Source organism: Entelurus aequoreus, linkage group LG20 (genome assembly GCF_033978785.1).
Source record: "Entelurus aequoreus isolate RoL-2023_Sb linkage group LG20, RoL_Eaeq_v1.1, whole genome shotgun sequence".
Classification (NCBI taxonomy): domain Eukaryota; kingdom Metazoa; phylum Chordata; class Actinopteri; order Syngnathiformes; family Syngnathidae; genus Entelurus; species Entelurus aequoreus.
In genome coordinates this window covers 12,718,098-12,727,894 of record NC_084750.1, presented here as the reverse complement: position 1 = coordinate 12,727,894, position 9,797 = coordinate 12,718,098, and positions in this window count along the sequence as shown.

Here is a 9,797-nt window from a genome sequence, read left to right as displayed (position 1 = left end):
GACACATCTGTCCCTGGTTGACAATCAGACACACCTGTCCCTGTTTTAAAATCTGACACATCTGTCCCTGGTTGACAATCAGACACACCTGTCCCCGGTTGCCAATCAGACACACCTGTCCCCGGTTGACAATCAGACACACCTGTCCCTGTTTTAAAATCTGACACATCTGTCCCCGGTTGACAATCAGACACACCTGTCCCTGTTGTCAAATCTGACACATCTGTCCCTGGTTAAAGTTAAAGTGGTTGGGGGCGGGGGCGTGGTTGGGGGCGTGGTTAAGAGGGGAGGAGTATATTTACAGCTAGAATTCACCAATTCGAGTATTTCATATATATTTCATATATACAGTATATATATAAATATATATATATATATATGTATGAAATACTTGACTTTCAGTTAATTCTAGATATATATATATATATATATATATATATATATATATATATATATATATATATATATATATATATATATATATATATATATATATATGAAATACTTGACTTTCAGTTAATTATATATATATATATATATATATATATATATATATATATATATATATATATATATATATATATATATATATATATATATATATATATATATTATTTATTTATTTTATTATACATATAAATAAAATAAATACTTGAATTTCAGTGTTCTGGAGGCTATCCAGTAGATGGCAGTATTGTCCTGTTTAAGAGTGTCACAACATTGCTGTTTACGGCAGACGAACTGCTTTACGGTAGACGAAAACGTGACGGCTGTTGTTGTGTGTTGTTACCGCGCTGGGAGGACGTTAATGAAACTGCCTAACAATAAACCCACATAAGAAACCAAGAACTCGCCCTCGATCATTCTACAGTTATAACGTGATTGGGCAGGCACGCTGTTTATATCGTGGGAAAGCGGACGTGAGAACAGACTGTCGCCGCTGTCCCCACTCAGGTCCACATTGAGCTGGAGGGGGCTGAGGCTGAATTCCGGGAGTTTATCGGGAGAAAATTTCTTCCGGGAGGTTATCGGAAGAGGCGCTGAATTCCGGGAGTCTCCCGGTAAAACCGGGAGGGTTGGCAAGTATGGATTGTCATGTCATGTTCGGATGTACATGGTCTTTGCTCCACAGTAAGTCTTTGCTGTCGTCCAGCATTCTGTTTTTGTTTACTTTGCAGCCAATTCAGTTTTAGTTTGGTTCTGCATAGCCTTCCCTAAGCTTCAATGCCTTTTCTTAGGGGCACTCACCTTTTGTTTATTTTTGGTTTAAGCATCAGACACCTTTTTACCTGCACACTGCCTCCCGCTGTTTCCGACATCTACAAAGCAATTAGCTACCGGCTGCCACCTACTGATAGGGAAGAGTATTACACGGTTACTCTGCCGAGCTCTCGACAGCAGCGACACTCAACAACAACACATCATTTGCAGACTATAATTACTGCTTTGCAAAAAACATCTTTAACCCAAAACACTGCTCCATGCAAGGCTTTTTCCTTCCAGTTTTTGACTTTCTCCTCCTGTTTCTTCTTTTGACAGTCATAGAGGCTCTCATCCTCAACTAACACTTCCTCCCGCAAAGCAGCTTCCACTCTAAGATGGCCGTTTAGGGATTTGCTCCCCTTCCTCACACTCTCCTCAACGCTGACCCGTCCTCGTCCTCCTTCCTTGACAGGTACAGTCTCGCAACATTACCTCTGGTGTGCAGGCATCCATTCATTGCGAGTTCTTCCGTCTATGCTGGGGGGCTCTTTAGCGCCGCCCTAGTGGTTCCCTGGACGCCTTCCAGAGATGTGTGAAAATGGAAAAATCCGTTAGTGTAGTGCAGGGGTCACCAACCTTTTTGAAAGCAAGAGCTACTTCTTGGGTAGTGATTAATGCGAAGGGCTACCAGTTTGATACACACTTAAATAAATTGCCAGAAATAGCCAATTTGCTCAATTTACATTTAACTCTATGTCATTATTAATAATTAATGATATTTACACTTAATTGAACGGTTTAAAAGAGGAGAAAACACGAAAAAAAATGACAATTAAATTTTGAAACATAGTTTATCTTCAATTTCGACTCTTTAAAATTCAAAATTCAACCGAAAAAAAGAAGAGAAAAACTAGCTAATTCGAATCTTTTTGAAAAAATGTAAAAAAGAATTTATGGAACATCATTAGTAATTTTTCCTGATTAAGATTAATTTTAGAATTTTGATGACATGTTTTAAATAGGTTAAAATCCAATCTGCACTTTGTTAGAATATATAACAAATTGGACCAAGCTATATTTCTAACAAAGACTAATCATTATTTCTTCTAGATTTTCCAGGACAAAAATTTTAAAAGAAATTCAAAAGACTTTGAAATAAGATTTAAATTTGATTCTACAGATTTTCTAGATTTGCCAGAATCATTCTTTTGAATTTTAATCATAATAAGTTTGAAGAAATATTTCACAAATATTCTTCGTCAAAAAAACAGAAGCTAAAATGAAGAATTACATTAAAATGTATTTATTATTCTTTACAATAAAAAAAAATAAATTACTTGAACATTGATTTAAATTGTCAGGAAAGAAGAGGAAGGAATTTAAAAGGTAAAAAGGTATATGTGTTTAAAAATCCTAAAATCATTTTTAAGGTTGTGTTTTTTCTCTAAAATTGTCTTTCTGAAAGTTATAAGAAGCAAAGTAAAACAATTAATGAATTTAGACCAAGACTTTAAAATATTTTCTTGGATTTTCAAATTCTATTTGAGTTTTGTCTCTCTTAGAATTAAAAATGTCGGGCAAAGCGAGACCAGCTTGCTAGTAAATAAATAAAATTTAAAAAATAGAGGCAGCTCACTGGTAAGTGCTGCTATTTGAGCTATTTTTAGAACAGGCCAGCGGGCTACTCATCTGGTCCTTATGGGCTACCTGGTGCCCGCGGGCACCGCGTTGGTGACCCCTGGTGTAGTGTAAACCTGATGTAAAGGGTAGTGCTTTTATTTTGAAGCTGGACAGTTTGTAATAGAAAGCCTCCTGTCTTCCTGTCTACCGTCTTTAATTTCTACTGAGCATTTATTACATTTGACTAAAAGCAGTCACAGTAACAATCTACATTTTATATTATCAATGCACTCAACTGTAAGTGAAGCTCCTCCCACCAGCGCGGCAGCAAGCATTTATTTGCCGCAGCGAAGACGGATCACGGTGAAAAATAGCCTTTTCTTGTCGGGTGAACGACTTGATGTGATATTACTATAATGTATTATTTTATTTGTACATTTCAGCACAACCTGAAACCAAACAAGTCAAGATGAGGTTTGTCATCTGGAATATGACCTTGGTTGTGATGATAGGGTTGACTGCTAACTACGTCTCGGTTACTGAGCCAGGGCCAGCTATGGTTAGATTGGTCAGATCTAGTATGAGACTTAGATTGGTCAGATCTAGTATGAGACTTAGATTCGTCAGATCAAGCCATAGACTTAGATTGGTCAAATCTAGTATGAGACTTAGATTGGTCACATCTAGACAGACTTATATTGGTCAGATATAGTCAACGATTTAGATTGGTCAAATCTAGTATGAGACTTAGATTGGTCACATTTAGTCTTAGACTTAGATTCGTCAAACTATTCATAGACTTACATTCAGCAGATCTAGTCAGAGACTTAAATTGGTCAAGTCTTGTCTTGAACTTAGATTGATCAGATCTAGTCATAGACTAAGATTAGTTGGATCTAGTCTTAAACTCAGATTGGTAACATATAGTAGTATACTGGTCAGATCTAGTCTTAGATTGGTCAGATCTAGTCTGAGACAGGTTAGATATAGTCTTGGACTTGGATTGGTTGGATCTAGTATGAGACTTAAATTGGTCACATCTAGTCTAGACATAGATTTGACAGATATAGTCAGACTTAGATTGGTCAAATCTTGTCTAGGACTTAGAATGGTCAGATCTCGTCATAGACTAAGATTAGTTGGATCTAGTCTTAGACAGATTGGACACATCTAGTAGTATACTGGTCAGATCTAGTCTTTGATTGGTCAGATCTAGTCTTAGACAGATTGGACACATCTAGTAGTATACTGGTCAGATCTAGTCTTAGACAGATTGGACACATCTAGTAGTATACTGGTCAGATCTAGTCTTTGATTGGTCGGATCTAGTCTTACACAGATTGGACACATCTAGTAGTATACCGGTCAGATCTAGTCTTTGATTGATCAGATCTAGTCTTAGACAGATTGGACACATCTAGTAGTATACTGGTCAGATCTAGTCTTTGATTGATCAGATCTAGTCTTAGACAGATTGGACACATCTAGTAGCATACTGGTCATATCTAGTCTTTGATTGATCAGATCTAGTCTTAGACAGATTGGACACATCTAGTAGCATACTGGTCAGATCTAGTCTTAGACGGATTGGACACATCTAGTAGTATACTGGTCGGATCTAGTCTTAGACAGATTGGACACATCTAGTAGTATACTGGTCAGATCTAGTCTTTGATTGGTCAGATCTAGTCTTAGACAGATTGGACACATCAGGTAGTATACCGGTCAGATCTAGTCTTTGATTGGTCAGATCTAGTCTTAGACAGATTGGACACATCAGGTAGTATACTGGTCAGATCTAGTCTTTGATTGATCAGATCTAGTCTTAGACAGATTGGACACATCTAGTAGTATACTGGTCAGATCTAGTCTTTGATTGATCAGATCTAGTCTTAGACAGATTGGACACATCAGGTAGTATACTGGTCAAATCTAGTCTTAGACAGATTGGACACATCTAGTAGTATACTGGTCAGATCTAGTCTTAGACAGATTGGACACATCTAGTAGTATACCGGTCAGATCTAGTCTTTGATTGATCAGATCTAGTCTTAGACAGATTGGACACATCTAGTAGTATACTGGTCAGATCTAGTCTTAGACAGATTGGACACATCTAGTAGTATACTGGTCAGATATAGTCTTAGACAGATTGGACACATCTAGTAGTATACCGGTCAGATCTAGTCTTTTATTGATCAGATCTAGTCTTAGACAGATTGGACACATCTAGTAGTATACTGGTCAGATCTAGTCTTAGACAGATTGGACACATCTAGTAGTATACTGGTCAGATCTAGTCTTAGACAGATTGGACACATCTAGTAGTATACTGGTCAGATCTAGTCTTTGATTGGTCAGATCTAGTCTTAGACAGATTGGACACATCAGGTAGTATACTGGTCAGATCTAGTCTTTTATTGATCAGATCTAGTCTTAGACAGATTGGACACATCTAGTAGTATACTGGTCAGATCTAGTCTTAGACAGATTGGACACATCTAGTAGTATACTGGTCAGATCTAGTCTTTGATTGGTCAGATATAGTCTTAGACAGATTGGACACATCTAGTAGTATACTGGTCAGATCTAGTCTTAAGACAGATTGGACACATCTAGTAGTATACTGGTCAAATCTAGTCTTAAGACAGATTGGACACATCTAGTAGTATACTGGTCAGATCTAGTCTTAGACAGATTGGACACATCTAGTAGTATACCGGTCAGATCTAGTCTTTGATTGATCAGATCTAGTCTTAGACAGATTGGACACATCTAGTAGTATACTGGTCAGATCTAGTCTTTGATTGGTCAGATCTAGTCTTAAGACAGATTGGACACATCTAGTAGTATACTGGTCAAATCTAGTCTTAAGACAGATTGGACACATCTAGTAGTATACTGGTCAGATCTAGTCTTAGACAGATTGGACACATCTAGTAGTATACCGGTCAGATCTAGTCTTTGATTGATCAGATCTAGTCTTAGACAGATTGGACACATCTAGTAGTATACTGGTCAGATCTAGTCTTTGATTGATCAGATGTAGTCTTAGACAGATTGGACACATCTAGTAGTATACCGGTCAGATCTAGTCTTTGATTGGTCAGATCTAGTCTTAGACAGATTGGACACATCTGGTAGTATACTGGTCAGATCTAGTCTTTGATTGGTCAGATCTAGTCTTAGACAGATTGGACACATCTAGTAGTATACTGGTCAGATCTAGTCTTAGACAGATTGGACACATCTAGTAGTATACTGGTCAGATCTAGTCTTTGATTGGTCAGATCTAGTCTTAGACAGATTGGACACATCTAGTAGTATACTGGTCAGATCTAGTCTTTGATTGGTCAAATCTAGTCTTAGACAGATTGGACACATCTAGTAGTATACTGGTCAGATCTAGTCTTAGACAGATTGGACACATCTAGTAGTATACTGGTCAGATCTAGTCTTAAGACAGATTGGACACATCTAGTAGTATACTGGTCAGATCTAGTCTTAGACAGATTGGACACATCTAGTAGTATACCGGTCAGATCTAGTCTTTGATTGATCAGATCTAGTCTTAGACAGATTGGACACATCTAGTAGTATACTGGTCAGATCTAGTCTTTGATTGATCAGATGTAGTCTTAGACAGATTGGACACATCTAGTAGTATACCGGTCAGATCTAGTCTTTGATTGGTCAGATCTAGTCTTAGACAGATTGGACACATCTGGTAGTATACTGGTCAGATCTAGTCTTTGATTGGTCAGATCTAGTCTTAGACAGATTGGACACATCTAGTAGTATACTGGTCAGATCTAGTCTTTGATTGGTCAAATCTAGTCTTAGACAGATTGGACACATCTAGTAGTATACTGGTCAGATCTAGTCTTAGACAGATTGGACACATCTAGTAGTATACTGGTCAGATCTAGTCTTAAGACAGATTGGACACATCTAGTAGTATACTGGTCAGATCTAGTCTTAGACAGATTGGACACATCTAGTAGTATACCGGTCAGATCTAGTCTTTGATTGATCAGATCTAGTCTTAGACAGATTGGACACATCTAGTAGTATACTGGTCAGATCTAGTCTTTGATTGATCAGATGTAGTCTTAGACAGATTGGACACATCTAGTAGTATACCGGTCAGATCTAGTCTTTGATTGGTCAGATCTAGTCTTAGACAGATTGGACACATCTAGTAGTATACCGGTCAGATCTAGTCTTTGATTGGTCAGATCTAGTCTTAGACAGATTGGACACATCTGGTAGTATACTGGTCAGATCTAGTCTTTGATTGGTCAGATCTAGTCTTAGACAGATTGGACACATCTAGTAGTATACTGGTCAGATCTAGTCTTAGACAGATTGGACACATCTAGTAGTATACTGGTCAGATCTAGTCTTTGATTGGTCAGATCTAGTCTTAGACAGATTGGACACATCTAGTAGTATACTGGTCAGATCTAGTCTTTGATTGGTCAAATCTAGTCTTAGACAGATTGGACACATCTAGTAGTATACTGGTCAGATCTAGTCTTAGACAGATTGGACACATCTAGTAGTATACTGGTCAGATCTAGTCTTAAGACAGATTGGACACATCTAGTAGTATACTGGTCAGATCTAGTCTTAGACAGATTGGACACATCTAGTAGTATACCGGTCAGATCTAGTCTTTGATTGATCAGATCTAGTCTTAGACAGATTGGACACATCTAGTAGTATACTGGTCAGATCTAGTCTTTGATTGATCAGATGTAGTCTTAGACAGATTGGACACATCTAGTAGTATACCGGTCAGATCTAGTCTTTGATTGGTCAGATCTAGTCTTAGACAGATTGGACACATCTGGTAGTATACTGGTCAGATCTAGTCTTTGATTGGTCAGATCTAGTCTTAGACAGATTGGACACATCTGGTAGTATACTGGTCAGATCTAGTCTTTGATTGGTCAAATCTAGTCTTAGACAGATTGGACACATCTAGTAGTATACTGGTCAGATCTAGTCTTAGACAGATTGGACACATCTAGTAGTATACTGGTCAGATCTAGTCTTAAGACAGATTGGACACATCTAGTAGTATACTGGTCAGATCTAGTCTTAGACAGATTGGACACATCTAGTAGTATACCGGTCAGATCTAGTCTTTGATTGATCAGATCTAGTCTTAGACAGATTGGACACATCTAGTAGTATACCGGTCAGATCTAGTCTTTGATTGATCAGATCTAGTCTTAGACAGATTGGACACATCAGGTAGTATACCGGTCAGATCTAGTCTTTGATTGATCAGATCTAGTCTTAGACAGATTGGACACATCTAGTAGTATACCGGTCAGATCTAGTCTTTGATTGGTCAGATCTAGTCTTAGACAGATTGGACACATCAGGTAGTATACCGGTCAGATCTAGTCTTTGATTGATCAGATGTAGTCCTAGACAGATTGGACACATCTAGTAGTATACTGGTCAGATCTAGTCTTTGATTTATCAGATCTAGTCTTAGACAGATTGGACACATCTAGTAGTATACTGGTCAGATCTAGTCTTTGATTGGTCAGATCTAGTCTTAGACAGATTGGACACATCTAGTAGTATACTGGTCAGATCTAGTCTTAGACAGATTGGACACATCTAGTAGTATACTGGTCAGATCTAGTCTTAGACAGATTGGACACATCTAGTAGTATACCGGTCAGATCTAGTCTTTGATTGATCAGATCTAGTCTTAGACAGATTGGACACATCTAGTAGTATACCGGTCAGATCTAGTCTTTGATTGATCAGATCTAGTCTTAGACAGATTGGACACATCAGGTAGTATACCGGTCAGATCTAGTCTTTGATTGATCAGATCTAGTCTTAGACAGATTGGACACATCTAGTAGTATACCGGTCAGATCTAGTCTTTGATTGGTCAGATCTAGTCTTAGACAGATTGGACACATCAGGTAGTATACCGGTCAGATCTAGTCTTTGATTGATCAGATGTAGTCCTAGACAGATTGGACACATCTAGTAGTATACTGGTCAGATCTAGTCTTTGATTTATCAGATCTAGTCTTAGACAGATTGGACACATCTAGTAGTATACTGGTCAGATCTAGTCTTTGATTGGTCAGTTATAGTCTTAGACAGATTGGACACATCTAGTAGTATACTGGTCAGATCTAGTCTTAAGACATATTGGACACATCTAGTAGTATACTGGTCAGATCTAGTCTTAGACAGATTGGACACATCTAGTAGTATACTGGTCAGATCTAGTCTTAGACAGATTGGACACATCTAGTAGTATACCGGTCAGATCTAGTCTTTGATTGATCAGATCTAGTCTTAGACAGATTGGACACATCTAGTAGTATACTGGTCAGATCTAGTCTTTGATTGGTTAGATCTAGTCTTAGACAGATTGGACACATCAGGTAGTATACCGGTCAGATCTAGTCTTTGATTGATCAGATGTAGTCTTAGACAGATTGGACACATCTAGTAGTATACTGGTCAGATCTAGTCTTTGATTGATCAGATCTAGTCTTAGACAGATTGGACACATCTAGTAGTATACTGGTCAGATCTAGTCTTAGACAGATTGGACACATCTAGTAGTATACTGGTCAGATCTAGTCTTAGACAGATTGGACACATCTAGTAGTATACTGGTCAGATCTAGTCTTAGACAGATTGGACACATCTAGTAGTATAATGGTCAGATCTAGTCTTTGATTGGTCAGATCTAGTCTTAGACAGATTGGACACATCTAGTAGTATACTGGTCAGATCTAGTCTTTGATTGGTCAGATCTAGTCTTAGACAGATTGGACACATCTAGTAGTATACTGGTCAGATCTAGTCTTTGATTGGTCAGATCTAGTCTTAGACAGATTGGACACATCAGGTAGTATACCGGTCAGATCTAGTCTTTGATTGATCAGATGTAGTCTTAGACAGATTGGACACATCTAGTA